The sequence below is a fragment of the Mesocricetus auratus genome, unplaced genomic scaffold (genome assembly GCF_017639785.1).
Source record: "Mesocricetus auratus isolate SY011 unplaced genomic scaffold, BCM_Maur_2.0 Super-Scaffold_100018, whole genome shotgun sequence".
In the NCBI taxonomy this organism is placed as follows: domain Eukaryota; kingdom Metazoa; phylum Chordata; class Mammalia; order Rodentia; family Cricetidae; genus Mesocricetus; species Mesocricetus auratus.
In genome coordinates this window covers 15,686,383-15,707,955 of record NW_024429199.1, presented here as the reverse complement: position 1 = coordinate 15,707,955, position 21,573 = coordinate 15,686,383, and the positions used below count along the sequence as shown (strand labels likewise).

Genomic DNA, 21,573 nt, shown 5'->3' with positions numbered 1-21,573 from the left:
CTGACATATAAATTTAATAAGTAATCTAATTTAACATACTTTGTCTCATTTTCTAAATTAGTATTTCCCACACAAAATTATCCTCAACAGAGATACACATGGAATTCACACATTCCATACAGCACCCAAAAAGTTTCCCTTCAAAATTCAGCACACACACACAACAATAACCCTACATTGTTAATAGGGTCCCTAAATGTTACTAAATAAGAGGCTACGGAGATGGCTCAGCAGGTAAAGGAATTTGGTTGCTAAGCGTATGAGCTGAGTTCAGTCTCCATAAAGTCCATAGCAAAAAGAGAACTGATTCTCACAAGTTGTCCTCTGACCTTTACAGGTGTGTTGTATTGTATGGACAACCCCACAAACACAAACAAATAAATAAATATTAAAAGATCTAGTCTAAATCTTTTGTAGTTTCAATACCCAGAAATGAAGAACCACTGTTAGAAATCTGTATGATGACCATGAAGGCATCTTCACTGATCAGGTGCATACAACCATTTACAGATGTTGAACCTTTCCATTGTTCTATTAGATTTTACAGATTTATGGCCAGCACATACAGCAATCCTGATTTGACTGACAATGGGGTTATGTGATACTGTATTTTATTATCAAAATTTGTGAATGTTCACTTGGGGAACAGATGATAAGCTAGACACATATTAATTAGATTTTTGCTTCAAACTGCAGCTCAGATTCAACTGTAATGACAAGTAATTTGACACTCAGGCAGAATAAATGCCTGGTTTCCCTGTGATGCCATATGAACTGAGGCTTCTCAAATGAGAAGGAAATGTTTAGCAGTCCATGTCTATGGTCACATGTACTTTGAGAAGCATTACAATGTGGTGTTTCTTTAGCTCAAAAAAGAAATACACTAACTACATAAAAATTGATGGGTCTGGGCCAGGGATTAGGTTTGTTTGTAATGTGCTTGCCACACAAACCTGAAGACCTGAGTTCTATTTGCAGCATAAGTAGAAAAGGAAAGCAGCAGCAACAACTGTGGTATTAACTGTAATCCTAGCACTGAGGCAGAAGGTAGAGAGAGGCATATCCTTGAGGCTCACTGGCTACCCAGGCTATCTGGTCCAGAAACAAACCTTCTCTCATAAAATAAGGTGGGTAGGTGTGGAGAGCAACACTTGAGATAGACATTTGGTCTCCATATACACACATGCACATGTCAACTTACATACATGAGCATATATGCATGTGAACACACAAACACATCTTCAACCTAATGTTCTATCATTTATTGGGTTCAACCTGCGCACTCATCAACTTAGGAAAATTATGTGGAGAATGGCCTACCCCATGATTCCCTTTAAGTATTTCATTATGCCCGGGGGGGATACCCAACATACTCCTTATGAAGAAATAAGCAAAGGCTCATTAACTCTAGGTTTTTATTTTCCAAAGACTAATGTGTAAGTACAGCAAGAGATGGCCTGAAAAGCTAATTCACAGCACAGAAATGACCACATGAAGTTGTTTGTTAAACTCACATACCCAACATGCTACAAGTTTTGTAACCATATGAAAATGCTATTTTGTCAAACTTCTTTATATTTTACAAGGATGTTTGCACATCAGTTACTTTTTTTTTAATTTTATTTTCCAGTTTAAATTTAGATAAGAAACAAGGTTGCTTCACAAGTCAGTTCCAGGTCCCTCTCCCATTCCCTCCCTTCCTCCCGTGCCCTTCCCCCCCCCCCGTTATCCCCTCATTTCTCCAGGGAGGGTGAGGCCCTCCATGGGGGTGTGCATAGTCTGTCATTTCATATAGGGCAGGGCCTAGACCCTTCCCCAAGAGTTCAGGGTGAGAGTGCACCTCACATTGTTCTATGGGAGTCCAAAGTCCGTGTGTATACTTGGGATGGGTACTGATCTGCTGCCCAAGGCTCAGTAGATTCCCTATCAGTGTGGAGATTCCTCAGAAAAATGGGAATAAACCTACCACAAGACCCAGCAACTCCACTCTTAGGTATATATCCAAAAGATGCCCATTCATACAACAAAGATGTCTGTTCCACTATGTTCATAGCAGCTTTATTTGTAATTGCCAGAACGTGGAAGCAACCTAGATGTCCCTCACCTGAAGAGTGGATAGAGAAAATGTGGTACATCTACACAATGGAGTACTATTCAGCAGAAAAAAATAATGGAATCATGAGATTCGCAGGCAAATGGATGACACTAGAAGAAACCATCCTGAGTGAGGTAACCCAGTCACAAAAAGAGAAACATGGCATGTACTCTCTCATATATGGATTTTAGACATAGATCTGGGGAGTGCCAGCCTACAATCCTATGGCCAGAGAGTCTGGGAAACAGAAACTTTATTTAGTGGCTGATCGAAGAAGAGGCAGACTCCCTTGGTTAAGTACTGAGCTGAACTCAAGAAAGCCAGTAACAGAGAGGGAGGACTGATGATCAAAGGGATTAAGACTGGGCTGGTTTAACCCCCAGAAACAGCTGACCAGACAAAGGTTAACTCTTGAATCCCAGGCATTAGCCTGGGAAGCCTGCATGGGACTGATCAAGACTTTTTACATATTAATAGGAATTACAAAAGGCTATAATATACTCCTCAGTGGCAATTAAACTGTCAAAGTATATTTAAGAATCTGTTCACTCTAAATAACCTCAAGGCTTATTAGTGACACTTGCCTTATTTTATTTCCCATTAATTTCATACTAACTTAGTGTTTTTATCAATGGAGTGAAATGTGATTGTTTGAATAAGAATGGTGTCTTAGGCTCATGTATCTGAATGTTTGATGCTAAGTTGATGGATTGATGGGAACGACTAGGAGATATGTCTTTGTTGGAGGAGGTATGCTGCTGAAGGTGAGCTTTGAAATTTAAAAATCCTATGCCTGGCCCAACGTCTGTCTCTACCTGATACCTATGCTTGAGGATGTAGCTCTCATCTACCTCTCCTGCCCTCCTGCCTACTGTCATGCTCTCCACCATGATAATAATGGACCACCATTCTTAAACTATATTTTGGCAAACAATTTGGCTGCTTTTTGCCCTCGTATTACATTTGTCCTAGTATTACATTACATTTGCTGGAGTATTTTGGGTTAATGGCATTAGAACAGAAGATTTCAAGACAGCCTAGGTTTGACCATGTCATATGGCTATTAGTAATAGTTCTTATGGAGATCTATAATGAAAAGGGGCAAGTGGAACAAAGAAAAATGCAAAATGTACCCTGTATTAATAATAGCACCAGGAAAGCTGATGGAGCCAAATTCTGTACTCACGGAGATAAAAAGTTTAAAGAAAGACCTGTTGCCACATAGAATAAAAGCAGTGGTGACATTAGGGCAAGTCCCTACCAAGGAAGGCTTCCAGCTTATAAAAAGGAATTAAAGAAAAACTTAAATGGAAACCATCCACAACTGAAAGCTTATGCAAATGTAACATGAGGAAGAGCCCAGGTTGTAGTAAAACAAGCAGAAATTGGCAGCTAGGTTTCACTCTTGCTTTGGTTCAGGATATCACTATGCTCTCTTTCCTTCTTTTTCAAATAGTAAGGTATGTTTACTTTGTGCTACTGAATGTTGGAAGTGTGTGCTATGATTTTCTTTTTATTTTATACAGGGTTACAGTTAAGACAGTGTCTTGTGTCATAGAACAGACTTTGAACTTTCAACTTTTAAACAATGTTGTGTTTGATACAAAATGGAGAATTGAAGTTGGACTGAATGCATTTTGCATTTTGCCTGGGAGTGGGACAGGATTAGAACAGAGCAATGACTAAGACCGATGACCTGAAAACTTAATTGAAAACACTGAAACAGGTACACAAAATGCCTGTTAAACTTAAGTACTCAACACTCTACAAGCTTTGTAACCATAAGAAAGTGTTATTTCACCAAACTCCTTTATGTTCTACAAGTCTGTTTTCACATCAGTTACTTTGCACGTATTACTAGAAATAGCAAAAGGTCATTATATTCTCCTCAGTGGATATAGAGCTGTCAAAAATTATATCCAAGAATTTCTATTCACTCTGAGGGCACGGCTGTAGGATTTGGGGAACTTACATTACCCTACCAATTGTATCAATGAAGACTAGCAGTCTTTCTCTTCAGTACCAAAGCTTTCTGTAACTAAGAACATTTTTCACTCTTTATAATCTAAATGACCTGGTTTCCTTTTCATCTTTGCTCACAGGTGCTACCTTTGATTCTTTAATTATCTTGCTTCTGGTTTTAAGATACCCTCCTGTGTCACTAAATTTCAGGATAAAAGATCCTCAAAGGAATACATTATATAAAACAGCATTATTGGCGAAAGTCTCTTTATGTGATTAAATAAGAACCACATGAGGAAAATCTTGTAGAAAGATAGTTTTGAAGCAAAGTTATAAAAATTCCTGCCTTTTTTTTATAACTACAATGAAACTATGGTATAGTAAAGGAACTATCAGTGAGCTATTTTTCGGGGCATTGATAAAACTTGATTTTCTAAGTAGCTTCTCATATGAAAAATATTTTAAACTTACATTAAAATCTATAATAAATACTTTGAAAATGTAATATCACTTAAATGAATATATTTTAAATTCAAAACCAAAACGTCAGATCCAAAGCAGTCTCCCAAAATGGTAATGTTGGTGACAATGTTCTGAATTACTTTGGCTGGGTGAACAGAAGGATTATTGTTGTGTAAAACAGGGCTTAATGGAGGGATTCTGTTTACCAGGGGCCTCCCTTAATCTGTCCCAGAAAGCAATGGTTCAGGCAAAGACATCCATCCAACTCCTTGTCAATCTGAACAGCCTATATTAGCTGCCTGTTGAAAGTCATGAAAACCCTTGCTTTTCTGCCATTTTGCCCTTTTCTCTGTTCCCTCCTTGGGATAAAATCTTGGCACTCTAATCTCCAAATAAACCTTTCTACCCACGGAGTGTTCTCATTTGGTGGTCTTACTATGCTCTTGGCCACAGCACTGTTCCTTATACTTCATTCACAGATAATTATCAGCAATTTATGGCTTATTTTCAAACTAAAATGCATGTCTGTCCTTAGAGAAAAAAGATGAATTATCTGCTTGCTCTCATACATGCATTTTGTGTCAAATCTGTAACTTGTTCTGCATTATACACATTAGGAAGTTTGTATAAATAGCCATGTGACACTGAAGCAATAGATAACAATATTAAATATATAATATGAAAGACCATAATGTGTTTCATATGTAAATGTAATTCATTAAAATTTCAGGAATCAGCTTAATAATAAAGAATGAAGGAACCATGATATTCTAAACTAAACAGCATCCCACTGCCACATAAAGTCAATTACTAAATGTATTCAAAGAAGATTAGGAATAGTAATAACTAAAAGTAAATTCACATACATTAACACTTTGCCTAACATGACTTCACACTTGATAAACTATTAACATATCTGTTGAAACAAAATTAATTTGCTACAAATACATCATATTACTAAAATCTCTAAACATAATGTCCACAGAATTAATTGACTTGCTAAAAATTGTGCAAATACTTCATTTAACATCAGATTCCCCTAAAAATATCAAAAACCATCTAAAATCACTTTCGTTATAGCTTATGTGTATTTTCAAAAACTGTACCAAGAAAGTTTGAATTTCTGTTAAAAATGTAAATCTCAGATTGTATATGTAAAATATGCCCTGTGGTATGCTGTGTGCTTATTTCTCAATATATTAGTTAAGCTGAATCTTAGGTTTCCACTTAAAGGAGGAACCATGATGTAACTGCAACCCAATGATTTTAATATTGTCTAAAACAAGCAATCTAAAAGGACAAAACCACCAGTCCCTCATATTCACATGCTGAAAGTATGATTCATAATGATACTATCTGCACAACTTGCAAAAGTCCTTTAAAGGTCAGTCACGTTGTATTTTAAGTTAAAACTTTAAATACAAACTAATAAGCAATTTGTTGAAATTCTAAATTGGAGCTGGAACAATAAATTTTATGAAGAGTAATTTGGGTTGCAGAATCTAAAACAATGGAAATTTTATTTGCTCTTATGAAATGCCTATGGAGAAGTGGAGACAAATATAGAAATAAAAACAAATTTTCATTGTAAGTTCAACATTTGGAGTAGTTCAGAATAACTTCTAACACCAACACATGCATGAGTACTCTTCTGCAAACCATCTTCATAAATCTAAAATTTTATATACGGCAGTTCGACATCAAGGAGATAAAGTCCCCATCTTCTCATCAGATCATTGGCAGTCTCACCATATTAAGTCAACTAGCCAAATGTGGTGGCTCTTGTCTATAATCTCAGGACTATGGGGGTTGAAACATGAGGGTTATAGCATTCACTGTACACTATGATCCAGGACTGCCTGGACATGAGACACCTGTCATACAGTCAAACATCAAGGGCCACCACAACTTCCACAAGATGGCAGAATAAAATGTATTCCCAGAAGTGACCCTCTGACCTCCCACCATATGTGCCAGAGTATGCTTACACACACTACACACACACACACACACACACACGGGGGGGGTAAATTATATTTTTTTAAATCAAGCAAAGTCAACTTTATCTAAAAACAGTTTTTTGATGGTCAATCCAACTTGACTGTTCCAGCAACTAGGATGTATGTAAAGTGTTTGTTTATGAATAGACATTTAACTCAGACACAAATTGTAAATGTTTTCCATGCTCCAGTTTAACACACATTATGCATATATAATGATTCATACATCTAATGATGTATTACAATGATTCATATATTTAATGTAAGAAGTAAAATATTCCCCAAATCAGGTATTTGTAAAGAATCATGAATATTATTTAACTTGTAGGATTCTGTTTGTAGCCTCTTGCTAGCTTAAACGGAGCAAGAGCACTTGGGAGCTATTGGGGTTGACTTGCACATGAGGGGCCTCAAGGCTCCATTGTTAGTAGCATTTGGTGTGTGTGAAGAAGAGACTGCAGTGCACATGGAGCAAGCATTCTTTTTCCTATCCTACAACTCAGTACTATTCTCAGTAAAAATGAAACTCTTTAAATGAATGCATTTCCCAATAGGAATTTTATCTTGAAGGAAGATTTCATTGATCATGCTTCAATAGGATATGCACACTAGGACTGCTAAGATTTCTTGTTTTCTGTCCCCTCGCCTTCCCCAGTAAACAAGTCTTATTGCCTGGCTAAGAATAAGTACCCTTGCCAAGTACCAAGTCCCAAGATGGGTTTCAAAGGAGTAGTAAGTGAGAAATAGGGAAGGCAAATTCCAGCAGGCCAAAGAACACTGAACAATTTTCTCCCATGATTTAGTATCTGCAGTCTCAGATGTAGGCCACTAGAATTTGCATGGTTATAGTATTTGCATTTTTCTTTAATAAATTTGTATTATCTATATTGAATAGCTATAGAAGTGCTTGGGTTTCTGGGATCATGCAAATCCTGTTTTTTTATTTCTTCCATTTTGAGCATTCTGTCATCGTGGTACCAATGCATGTGTCTACTATTTGAGTTGAACATGTCATAGTTCCCTCTCTCCTTTTTCTCTTTCCACATAATGAGAGTATCTATGGTTAGTCACTTTTCAAAGAAACTTCAAACTGCCACCATAAATAAGATGATATTAGTTTGTATTTGATGGTTATTAGGTAATTTTACATTATGATGAAGATAATTTTCTTCCATGCATGACACTACATTTTTAATATTGAAGGATATGTTAATCATTGACTGTTTGCATATGCAGAAATTTAAGGACGTATACAAAAATAAAAATTTGAAGGCCTTGATATAGTGACTTCCCGTCCCCTTCTGTAAAAACTTGTGAGAGACTTTCCCATTAGTAAGGATTCTGGAAAACAAATAATAAAAAATATGTCTGAGAAAGTGGAATAGAAGTAAATGATGACATGAATAGCAGCTGATAGCATACCAATTTTTATAATCAAATTGTTCCAAAATTTATGCAATATACATACCTAAATTTTGTAAGAGTTTCACAGATAGATAAACTGGGATCAGGAAAAGGAAATATAACTGTACAGTGGATAAGGGTATTGTTGGCTGTTTATTATGGGAAATTACTTACAAGAGAAACTGGTAACCCAGGTTAGTCTCTGCAGCTTTCTGAGACCCCTTCCTCTCAGCTCTTTATTCCACACCTTCTACGTAAGATCTCTCCCTACAGGATCAAGTATAGTACAAGTGGGTCATAAATTTGGGTGACCCTGACCCCAAAAGTCATGCCTTCTGGTTTCCTAGAAAAGCATTTTAAGTACATTTTTATTTTCTGAAGCCATACTGACACTCTTGTTGTTTCTACTGAACTTGAAGGGATTGTAGACACTGAAGCACAGACTACACTTACATACTTTGCACTGAATTCCATACATGGTTACTTCTGGACACTCCAGTTGACCTAAACTGTAATTTTCAAGTTACATGAATATGGTCACTAAGACATCCAAATTTTAGATATAAAATTTTTTATATTAACATTGATGTTCTGCTGATGTGATAACACTGGCACATTAGAAAACAGAGTGGCATAAAGGTGTTCCTATGCCGATCAGGACTTGCCAAGGTGGTGGCTGTCTTCAAGACAAGGAGCAAGACCACAGTGGCACATAATTCTTAGTCTTCATGTAGCTTTAATTTTGGAATTGTGGCTTCCAGCATTTTAAGAAAGTATGTTCTTTTTCATTAAAGCAGTCACTCAGTCTAGTTTATTTTTATGCCCTTAGTTTTGTTTTCTTTATGCATTTCTAAAATCTCACATAGCTTTAATTAAGAGTTGCTCTTCACTCCCTGAGTATCCAGTCATGAACAGCACTTGGGATTCAACTCTAAGACTCTTTATAAGAGCCTTTAAGTCCCCTTGACTAGTGAAGAGCATGTAAGGGGGAGTGGTAAAAGACACCTTGTAAAACAAAACTAATATGGGGGAAGCATAATAAATGTTGATATATGGATGTTGATGCTCAGGTATTTGATGAACTACAAAAACATGCAGAATATGTAAATGTAGACACATGTGGCTCATCTGCATCCATAATTATATCTATTTTCAGTGATTAGCCTCACATTAAAATGGTAAGCATGCTGTATACCTTAATAGAAAACAGTGAGAGTTTAAAAATAAATGAAACAGCTGGAAGTAGTACCTAACAACTGTAATCCTAGGATCAGAAGGCTGAGGCAGGAGGATCAGCCATCAGTCTGAGGTCAGCCTGAGTGATATCATGAGGTTCTGTCTAAGATCAAACAAACAACAACAACAAAATAATAAATGAAACAAGACCACTTATTTGTTTAACTTTCATTTATAATAATAAGATTTATATAAACAATCTGAGGGGACAGAAGTACTCTCAGATAGATGTTTATATTTTCAATTTTAATTTCATTTATTACCAGAGCTGTTCAAAAGTTATGTGTGCAATAATACATACAACACATGAACAAGAACAGAATTAGAAAAAGACAGAAATTTATTTATAAATTCATCCAGAGGATTGTCAGTGATCCTTGGCCCTTTTGAGATGCTAGTTATGAAAACATGGTTTATAAATTCAAAAATGGGTCTGTAGGTTAATGTAAAAATACATCAATCTTTCAAGACAGTCCTTGTTTAAGATTACTTTTACATTTTAAGCCTTCAGTAGGCATGTTGAATCATATAAACACAGAAATTAGGTACAGAATAAGGGGTGAATGGTGAGGAAGCAGACTGAAGGTAGGGAGACAAGGAGGGATGGCTAACATTAAGGGCTGTTTGAGGAGGCATATGAAAACTTATTACTATAGAAGTTTCTTGAAATATATACATATATGAAAGAAATATAACTGGAAACCTCAAACTACAAAAAAATGGGTAATGTATAATTGAGTCATTAGCTAAAGGGATCCAGTGAAAACTCCCAAACATGCCAAACTATTGCCAAGGTTATTAGTTTATCTCCACAAACTGATGGTGAGGTCCTTTTGTTTAAGATAACACATATCTTATTGGACACATAGAAATCAAATTGTATCCTTACTAGAGGCTTTGCCCCTACTGATTAGTGTTCATGGTATTGAAAGACACTCTGTATGCTGCCAAGAAGAAATGTAACCATCAACCTAGCTATAAACACTGTGATCTGGATGACCAGGTGGATGATGAATTGGTGCAATATTGTCACAAAATTTGTGGAAGCAACCATCTACTCTCTGATTGGACTCAATGTCCACTCAATAAGACAGAACCCATGTCTGACACTGCTAGGACAGCCATGAACCTGAGATTAGATAGGCCATGGACATTAGGGAAAACAAAATACTATTATTCTGCTAAAGATACATAGCAATGATTCCTAACAAAGTTTTGTTATTCTGATAGATGAATGCCTCGCTCAGCCATGTTAAGAGATTTTTTTTTGAGATGCACAACTTGAAAATATGAATGGAATGAGAGACTTTGGAATATTTAGTTCTAAATAGGATGCCTTTATAAAAAAACTTTCCCTTCAGGGCTCAAGGAGCTATGCAGAAGATGAGGGGATGGGTGACACCAGGGAAATAGTGCCTTCCAGACACAAGAGGACTGGTGTACATATGAACTCATAGAGATTATAGCAGCATGCACACAGTGTGAACAGGTTTATGCTAGATGGGATCCTAATACTGAGAGGGCAGAGGGGACATATACTTCCTTAGAAAACCAAAAGGCTGTCTCCTATTGACATCCAGTTGCAACAGAATGATTGGTTTTCTCCAATGAAATCTCACTGAGTATATTAACCACATTTAAGGGTAGACCTCATGGCCAGCAGTACATGGCTAACAAAAACCAAACTCAATGGTGTTTTTGCAGATATTTTTTGTCTCATATTGCTTTGTTTGGGCATTTTTGTTATACTTATCTTTTGCTAGTATATTATGTTTCCCAGTTTTGTGTTTTTATGGTTTTGATAGTGACTATGTGTGTGTTTCTTCTATTTGCTTTCTTTACTTTTATTGATTTTTGGTTTTCTTTGCCAATTTTGTTTGTTTTCCAGAGGGGGGGCGATTTGATGAGGGGTTGGAGAGGATTTGGGAAGAATAGCAGTATGGGAAATTATGATCAGAAATATTATATAAAATTTTTCAATAAAATATTTTTAAAAGAAAAGAAAAGAAAGCTCTACCAACCATGGCATTTGGAAGATGAGGCTTAGTTTTGTTGAAAACTACAATCCGGTTCTCCTAAATAGCTGTACTATAAAAGATAAATTAAGAAAAAACCACAAAAAGACTTTTATTTATATATTGTATTAGTCAAAAATAATATACTAATAATCATAAAACTGAGGATGAAAACCAGAAAATTTGACTAACTTTCTTAAGTGATCTAAAATCCCTTGATTTATATCTAAATTATCAAGATGCAATAGGTACACATATGTTTATTGATACTTACAGAAAATTATCTACTGTTTGCCTAGGAGACATCCAGTTGCTGGTGATTGATTCTCCATTTCATACTTCAAAAACATTGGTGTTGAAAGTTATTGCATTAGTGCAGTCACCACTTTTTCTTATATGTAATACAATTGTCAAAGTTCTTTCCACCCACATCTCCCTTCCCTTATGCCACTGTTTACTAAGTTGGATGATCTTTAAATCTTTATTTTAATAGCCACTTATTTTATTTTCATGTGTATGTATGTATGCATGTATGTACTGCATATGTATGCAAGAGTCTGAAGGGGTCAGAAGAAGGAGGGCATCCGATTACCTGGAACTGGAAAAAGAGATGGTTGTTAGCTGACACACAGGTGTTCTGCAAAAGCAGCAAGTGCTCTTAACTACCGAGCCACCTCTCCAGCCCCAAACTTGAAATTTTTAAACTGAGAAATTTTTTCACCAGTCTTCTGCTGAGAACTTTCAGAAGAAAAATCTCTAATTGGGAGCAGAATTTTGTCCATCTATTTCAACTGGTCTGTGATGTCCTATGTGTTCTGTTTGTGCCTTGGTTGTCTTCGCAATCCCCTGCACTATGATTTTTACCACTATGTTATTTCAAACACTGTGAACTCCTTTCTGTTCTCAAACAATATCTAGACCTTTCGAGCTTTCCATTTCTGTTTCCTTCAGATAACCTCATGCTCAGGAATGATTCACTTGAGCATCTTAGATGCTTGTGTTTCTATGGCATCACTCTTAGATATATTTAGAGCATTGTTCATTTCCAAAAATTGCCTGACTCTCTTCTCCTAGTCCTCATTGCTGAGACGCTAATAACCATTTGAGCGCCCACTATAGAGGGATTTAATAAATATGTATACAAGCATTAAAGAAGAATACAAAATGGAATACCTGCTCTCTTTACTCTGATAGAACACATCATGAATGAAAAACAAACATGAAGCTCATTCCCTTTATTTCTCTCCATTACAGCTTAATTATCAACAAGGATCTCATGATTTATTTCTCATTCCCTACAACTAGTCCCTTTAAGTTTCTACAATCAAATATGCCCTGCATGCATTCTTGTCCAAACATTTACTTCTATTTAAAAAAATGCTACAACTTTAGCCCCATATGAAATTCAGGCAAAATGCTATTTGTTAATCTGTTTTCTTAGTACCTGCATCTCCCTAATACTTCTATTTCTAGACTTCTTATTGCCTCTGGGACTCTGTTCAAATGATCTTAAGGTACAATTTAAAACTGAATTCACATAGGGAACTGTTAAATGAGGTCAAATCATTTTATCTCCACTTATGACAACCTCATTTTACTCTTTAAAACATCGGCTCTGTTATTATTTCTCATTCATAATTCATCAATTATCCATTTCCCTATTATCACCTCGTGTGAGTTCCTTTACCCTGAGTTCACCAGTATAATATGCTCCTCATTTTCCTTCAAACTGTTTTTGTCATTTATTTCAATATCACAGAATTGTTAAATCATATCAGCACTGCCTTTTGACATAAGCAGTAGAGTAAGAATGACAGCATATATTAAGTATATGTTTTCATTATCTATTTTAAGTAAGATTCTCATCATTGTCACTTCCTGGCATCTCCTCAATTCCAAAGGCTGTCTTCATTGGCTTTCTTGTACCATTTCTCATTTTTCATCCCTTGGGTAATTGTTTAGAAACCATGCTACCTATTGAGACAGCTGAAATAATAAAAATCACATTAAGGGAAAACATAACTAGTGGCAGTTCTGAAAGGGAAGTCACAATTCATCATGTAGTTTCCACACTCTCCCTTCTGAAAATTCCTTTACTCTCAGGAGACAAAGTGTTATGAATTTACATCTCTGATTAAGACCTAAATTTCTAAAAATCTCTTGCAATTAAAGATTTTTTTCAAAGACTACAACATTACAAATGCTTCAAAATATTCACTTCCTGTGTACTTATCACGGGACTGGAGTTCAGATACCAACCATCCATAGTAAAGGCTAAGCATGGTGGAACATCTCTAAACCAAGTAACAGGAGCCTGGGTAGAGTCATAGTCTTTCTGCAACTTGCTGACCCCTCATTCATAGTAATTAATACGGTAAGATCCAGGAGCCTGGGTAGAGTCATAGTCTTTCTGTAACTTACTGACCCCTTATAGTAATTAATATGGCAAGATCCAGGTGAGCATGAGATCTGGTCTCAAAAGTCAGATAGGGAGTAGTAAGGGAAGACAAGTGATGTCCATCTCTGGACTCCACACACAGGTATATACATGCTTATACTAGCTCACCTAACCTTCAACAACAATAACAACAACAGCAAAGCAATAAATATATGGAGAATATGCAATGGAAACTGCAGTATGAATCAGAGTATGGAGAAGATAAGGTTTTGAGGTTATTGACACCTGGTCTAGAAGGAAAAGTGGATTTCTATACACATTCACATAGCCATAAGGTTTATATGAAAGAAGAAGCTGAGCTGAATTACGCATTCCATTACTTCAAAAACTTTCCTACTGAAAGTGTTATGAGTGAGCGTAATGGGCAATTAAAGGAAAGAATTAAGAGGAATAGCTTATGGAGGCAAAATGAACAAGTTTCACCAATGAACACATCAGCTGAATATGTTTCACAAACAGGAGAGTTAATAAGAAAAAGTCACTTTGGTAGCATCTTCCTTCGAAGAGTATGGCTTTTTTTTTCTGACATCAAATAATTAAATCTCAAAGTATGTACAGTTGTACAATCAATTCTTACCATCCTTCTGAGACTCATCTTAGAAAACAGACTTTTTTTGAGTATTTATTTTAGTCTACTTACTTTCTCTGTATGGGGCAGAAATTAGACATCATTATTTTGTGTGGCTGTTTCTCACTTCCATATTTCCAGCCTGTCTGTGTGTTGGTGTGGATGATTCTCTGCAACTGAACTTTAACGACCTTAGGTCAAGTGTGAAATGGCAGCCCATCACATGTGTGATGACAGCCATTGTTCACTCTTCCCAGGTTGGTGAAGTTCATTTGAACATTTATAATGACGGATTGAAATGTCACACATTCCACTGTTTCCTGAATGAAGGCACGGTGTACTGGCAAAGGTTACAGAGATGTTTTCCTAGAGTTCCCAGTGTTGTCCTGGCTGTTATAATATGTATCTATCATGTAATCAAGGGGTGACAGAGAGCAGCAAGAATATACTAAATTCTATAAACATAAGTATTACCAAGGAAGACACATAATTCACTGATAATGGTAATTTTGTGAAATATGCCAATCAGACAAGAGCAGATTTATTATATGCTCAGAGTTTAAAGCATAATGATTAACCTAGCCGTCCTAAAATAATCACACAGCCTAGAAAGTGGGGCATTAACAATAACTTTGGATACTTCTACTTCTCTAGAATGTTACTGAATTTTATAATTAATCATTCCTGCAGTTTTCTCAGTATTTTCATTTCTGGTACTGTAGCTATGCCTAAAATTGTATGCATATGGTGTTGCCAGTGTTGGCATCACTGCAAGAATACCTCTACTTTTTTGGTTTGTATTTTCACTCAATATTATTAGGCTTGTGTTATTTATCCATGTAGATATACATTTACTTATTTTGACTGAAGATTTTCTATGTGAATATAATACAGATTTTATTAAATCTAATGTGAACTACTTGTGTTGCTTTTCTGACCAAAGTTCAATACATATATTCATATACACATTCTTATATACATAAACAGAAGGATTTCTAAACCATGGAAGCTCAATTATTCTGTCACACACTATTCACAATATTATTTTCGAAAGTGATTTACCAACTTGCATTGCAGTACATGAAGTCCTATTCTCTAAATCTCCTTTAAAACTATAGATTGATAAATCTTTTTCAGTGTGTATCATTATGTAAGTACAAAGTCAAATGTAATTTAAATTTGAAGGTATTTATTTGAATATATTTAGTAATTGAATGACAAATAGAATTTATGACCTTCTTTTCTATTTATCTTGTCTCAAAGGTAGGTCTATACATTCTTTTTCTCTACTAGTGAATTAGTTTTTTAATTTATTTGTTAGATTTCTTTAGATAGTGTATAGACAGGCTGTATACTAATATTTCTGTTTTGAATGCATCTATTGCAGTTATGTACTATCTGTATTCTAATAAAGTTGAGTCTTTTCTCATGAGGCTGGCTCTTAGGTTGTTTATTAGTTTCGGGGTCAGTTTTATAAGGGATTATTAAAATATCTTCCAGATAATACATAATAATTTATATTCTTACAAGCAATTTTTAACCTTCATTACAACTTTGTGATGTTGCATTAGCTTTATTTTCACATTGAGTAACATCATAGTAATGTACTAATCTGCAGTCTCCTCATAGTTAACAATGTTCAACACTTTTCATTTGTCATCTGAACACTCTCTTTGTTGAAATGTGTGGCTGATTTCCTCAATGGGTTTGCAGCACACCAAATCTGTCAGGTGCTATTGTACATTCTTAAACCAGCAGTGGAAGGCCAATACCTCTTGGCAAAGGTCAAGAGGAGACATTTCATCTTTCAGAAATGACTCTGAAGCAGCTTCAACCTGGTGTCCAGCTGGCCAACAGCTGGGCCCAGCTCTTCACAAGGAGACATGCTGGGTCTTAATGGCCTTAGACTGGATATCCTTTGTTGATAGCAGCTGGGCTTTTAGGGCAGTGACGTTGGGAAGCCCTTCTGCTGGAAGGTCTGCTAGCCAGTATCAAAGATTTCCTGTATTGTGAGCAGTAAGCACAGAAGAGAGATCTTGGCCATAACCATTGGACTTCAGGCTGTTCTCCATTTAAACAATTAGGACCCAACCATAGCTCTTTTCAGTTGAATTTAAGTGAGATCAAGTTCTCAACTATCTTTGATTTCTGGGGGCACACAGCTTTTTCCAAGACAGACATTTTCCCATTTGGGCTCTTCATCTGTGTAGAGAGGTTGTCTTCCTGATGATTGCTCAGGCCAGGAAGAAATATGTTTTCTGATACTGACTTACACAAGCTTGTCAAGCTGGACACCCATATCAAGAGTGACCTCTGACCACTATATCTGCTTCAATGCTGAGATCTTGAAGGAGGCTGCAAAAAAAAACTCATTAAGAAGAGGCAGCTGAAGTTGCAGAAGTAGCAGCATTGACAGAAGGAGAAATCAAGCTCTTATACAGTATGTCAATGCCATCCACCAGTAGATTTAGCAGACCAGAATATGTTTTCTCAATGACTAAGTTTGTCATTGGGTACTTCATGTTTATGAGTATGAAATTGGGGGTGATCTGTCTGGAAGGTTCTGCATGATGGGAGAATCAGAAACTTGAATTTCAACTTGAAGCTACTAAACAGAATCACTGTAAGAAGGTCTAAACCACAATAAGTCAGGTGAAGATTAAAGACCTGCTGGTGGCCATAGAAGTTGTTTCTTGGGTAAGGACATGGAACATGGCTCTGTGGGCCTGGCCTAGCAGTGGAACCAGATGGAGAAGATTGCCATGCACATACAATTTGAAACTGTAGATCAAGGCCAGGAACACAATGAAAGTAATCAACAAAGCACTCAAGGAATCAGGCCTGATATTTGTTCAGTTTGACAAGAATGAGTCTAGCCAGATAAATCACCAGGATTACCACCTTCACTCACATGGCTATGACTTCCCCATAGTACAGAAAGGAGAAACCAACCTGAGTTCAAGGTGACCCTGGGAACTTTGGATTCCAACAGATATATGCATATCTCCTTGCAAACATGCACGGCTTTCATTCTCAGCTAGGGAATAGAAAACATCAAGTACAGACAGGAAACCAGGAACATTTTCCTGGAGTTCCACAACCAGGGCAAGTCTCTTATCAAGGAGGAACACTGGTAATAACTGATCAGGGAACAAGCCTACCACTATGTTTCTCACATAAAGCCTTACATAGATGACGCAGGCTGAGAACACCCCACGGTCTTCATCTATGTCAAGTTCACCTGCTCCATCTTTGTGAATCTATCTTTGACTCTTACTGTTCTCCCTTTGTGAATTTACGATTAGCTCATGAATTAGACTGACTCATGTTGCTTGCACTATTGTTGCCTTGCTTCATGTTATCTCCTCTTTACACACATATACACACACACACTCACACACATACACACTCACACACACACACAAACACACACACACACTGGATTTTCTAGAATCTTTCTTTTCTCTACAATGAATTGTTTTGGTATCTTAATTGTAAAAAGAAAAAAATTAGTACATCTTGCTCATGTCTTGGATTGATTTTGTCCCATCTCCCGTTAATACTAACATTAATGTGTTTGAGGGAAAAGAATTCAGTTAAACCATCAATCTTTTCAAAGTTTTTGTTATTGTTGTCTTCCTATAGAAGAAGCTAATATTCCAATACCATAAGGTTTTATTTTCTATATTTTGGCCTTGTATTTTTAAGTATTTAATGCATATGCATTCAAGTATCATGTTTAACACTGTTGCTTTCATATGGGGTAGATCCCTAGGTGCTTCTTGTTAGTTGCTGTCCTGGAACATTATAATGTTTAATAAGGCGAATTCTTGCAGAATCATCTTCTGTGCAAGTGCTTATAACAATTTGACCATGTTAACTTTTCACATAAGGTAAATATATCACCAAATCTCATGTAAAATTTTTTAGCAGAATTGTAAAGTATTTGCAGGTGAATTTGTACATAGTAGACAAATTGATTAACATAATCTTTTCCAAGTAAATGGCACATGTATGGAAACTGTTTAATAATTTCAGTAAAGACTCATAAACTTTAGCCTAACTATCCTCTTAATTATGTTAGATACAACCATAAGATTGTTTTATTGTGATTTTTCTTTAGTACTAGATTGTCTAAATTTAGTGCTAAAATTTCAATTTATTTGCTACTTTCAAATCTACATAAAATGTTCCATCACTTTGCCTTATACTTCATAAAAATCTATAAAATATGTTGAATAAATATAAAGTGGACATCATTTTTTTGTTTTTATGAGACAGGGTTTCTCTGTATTGCTTTGGAGGCTTTTCGGTCCACCCCGGCCTCAAACTCACAGAGATCTGCCTGCCTCTGCCTCCTGAGTGCTGGGATTAAAGGCGTGCACCACCACCGCCCGGCCATTTTATTTCTTATTTTTAACATATTATATTTATCTTTATGAATATTTTTAGGTATACAGGATTATTGACTTACAAAAATTTTGTTCTACTTCTAGTTTGCTCAGATTTTTTTCAAGTATCTCCTGTTGGTTAAACTTTAATAAAAATCAAAAACTGTGTTTTAGAGTCAAAATATATTTCTATGTCTACATGCTTAAGGCAAATGGAGGGTTTAAAATGTAAAGTTCTCTTGTTCTTATGATGTTTAAAATTTTTGTAATGAAATAAAATTAAGAAAGTTAACTCATTTTCTAGGGTTAAGCAGATAAGATTTGGAATTCAGAACCTGAATTTGGATCCACACTTTCTCAACTATCTATTACTTCTCTAACTCAACTGCTTCACCTTTTCTTTTAATTTTTTTCATTGAGGAATGTAAATTAACAATATTTTTCTGCTGTATATTGTTACTGGGATAATGCATAGAGAATGCAAAATAATTCAGAGAAAATTAATGCCATAAATGATGAGATGTTCTATAATTAGAATATAAAAATCCTTGAATTTATGACCTAATTATTTTTCTTACTTTCTTTAGGCATAATATAATAGATTTGGTTTCTGTTCTAGACAATAAAAACTATAAAATTCAATTTTTATGAAATTAAGCCACAAAGATACTATTTAAAAAACATTTATTGAATATGTAAATTCAACTGTAGAAGCATAATATTTTGATATCCAACTGTGAGAACTTTCTCTTTAATTTTTCTTGCTCTCCTCCACTTTCAATAAATAGTTGACACTCAGGAAGAGATGAAGTGAAAACAATAATCACACTCTTTGTTTTTCCTGTTTTCAAAAGTTTTAGTAGTTTTAGGAAAGCATTAGTAGAAGTATTCTTGAGCTCTTTGGATTTCAATAACAAGAAAAAGAACTTGAGTTGAGTGAAAAAAATGTTTTGTTTTACTTTTGAACTCATACGGATTAATATAAATGCCACAAAACAAAAGTTGTAATGTGAAAAGAAATTCATGATTATATTGAGCTGTTTTATTATGAAAAATAGATAAGAGACTTGCTAATTAAGAAGAAAAGAAAAATAAGGTTACAGGACACATGTGGCATCTAGTTGTGAATTCAAGGACCCTAGCCACCACGGAATGCCAATAGAGAGGTGTGTTCAAATTATGAAAATGTCATTCTATTTACAAGAAGAGGCATATAGCTATTCAAGATGCAGCCCATGATATTTTAACCTCTTGTAGAATACATAACTGCCATGGAACCTTGGTTTTGGCAAATTACATCTCCTCTGATGCAAGTGCTAAGAATGGTCTGAACACAGTTTCAAAATACTACAGGCAAACTAATGTACTTTAGAGAAAAACTATGAATACCTGATCTTTGAAGAAGCTAAAACTATAAAATGGAAAAAAGAAAACATCTTCAGCAAACGGTGCTTACATAACTGTGTGCCGACATGTAAATACATTGCAGATGAATCCATATCTGTCACCATGCACAAAACTTAAGTCCGAATGGATCAAAGACCTCACCATAAATCCAGCCACACTGAACCTCTTAGAAGAAATAGTGGGTGGTACCCTTGAATGAACTGGTACAGGAGACCACTTCCTGAACATAACACCAGTAGCACAGACACTGAGATCGACAGTTAATAAATGGGACCTCCTGAAACTGAGAAGTTTCTGTAAGGCAAAGGACACAGGACACAGAATGGGAAAAGATATTCATCAACCCCACATCTGACAGAGGGCTGATCTCCAAAACTTACCAAGAACTCAAAAAGCAAATATCCAAAACACAAAATAGTTCAATTAAAAAGTGGGGTACGGAACTAAATATAAAATTCTCTATAGGGGAGTCTAAAATGGCTGAAAGGCACTTATGAGAAAATTGAAACATCAGCTCCGTCGCTTGTCTTGGAAGCCAAAATCACCTACCAAAGCAATGAGGATGTACTCAGGAAGACCTGGCACATGTGTCTTGAGAGCTGGAGGATTGGGTAAGGAACAGACACCATCAAAAATAGAAGCAAACATTCCTGATACGAAACCAAGAGTCACACCTCAGCAGAAGCCAGCAAGGAGAAAAGATGTCAGAGATTCCAGTACAAGCTTAGGGGCTGTGCCTTCATCATTGCAGAGGATGAAAAATAGGAAAGAAAGCAGGATATTAACCAACTGCGCTAATCATAAACTGATAAGTTTAAAGTAGAAGCAAATAAATTATCATGAATAATGCAATTAAGCTTTTTTTTCCACTGCGAAAACACTCAAACCCACCTATGAGATACCCTGAGAGTCAGTTGCTAGTATCTTATATTTTGTTTGTGTTTAAGGTTTTAGAAGTATATAACAACCATTACTATAGAAATGTGATAAGCACTTATGGAGATATTTTTGTGCTGCTGAAACTAAATGAAACTCTGTTTCTGAACTACATCTTGGAATTGAATGAAATTTATTTTATTTTTTGAGACTATAATAAAATTCCATCACTCCTAGCTTTCCTTCCTTTCCTCTAAATTCTCCCACATATCCTTCTTGGCTATTTTTTTTCAAATTCATGGCCTCACTTTTCATTAGTTGTTGCTATATACATTTATTAATATGCATACATTCATATTCTTTTTTATCACGAATCAATTCGTGGGTTTTTATTTGGCTCTAATATCATTGTAACCAGTCTCAGAGTCTTGGGCCTTGCCTCCTGCACACATGGGTACTGAGCCCCAACAAGCCTCAAGCATTCTTGGAAGCCTCATTGGGGCACAGGATTTGGGCAACTCCCTTCATGTTCTTGAAGTCTGGACCTTTTCAGTTCTGGAAGTTTGTCCTGGGGCAATCTAGGCATCACACATATATACTTTAAACACATAAATAAAATAATCTCAATCAGTATAGTGTTTCTTGCATGTATGTTTCATGGTTGTTCATATTATATTGAATGAAATATTTTTAGTTCAC

The 21,573-nt window shown here is 35.8% G+C and overlaps 1 protein-coding gene across 2 annotated transcripts in view; it reads right to left on the bottom strand.

The window, feature by feature from the left end:
- Nkain2 (sodium/potassium transporting ATPase interacting 2) overlaps positions 1-21,573 on the bottom strand; it is a 1,004,696-nt gene that overhangs the window by 651,524 nt on the left and 331,599 nt on the right. The window lies entirely within an intron of this gene.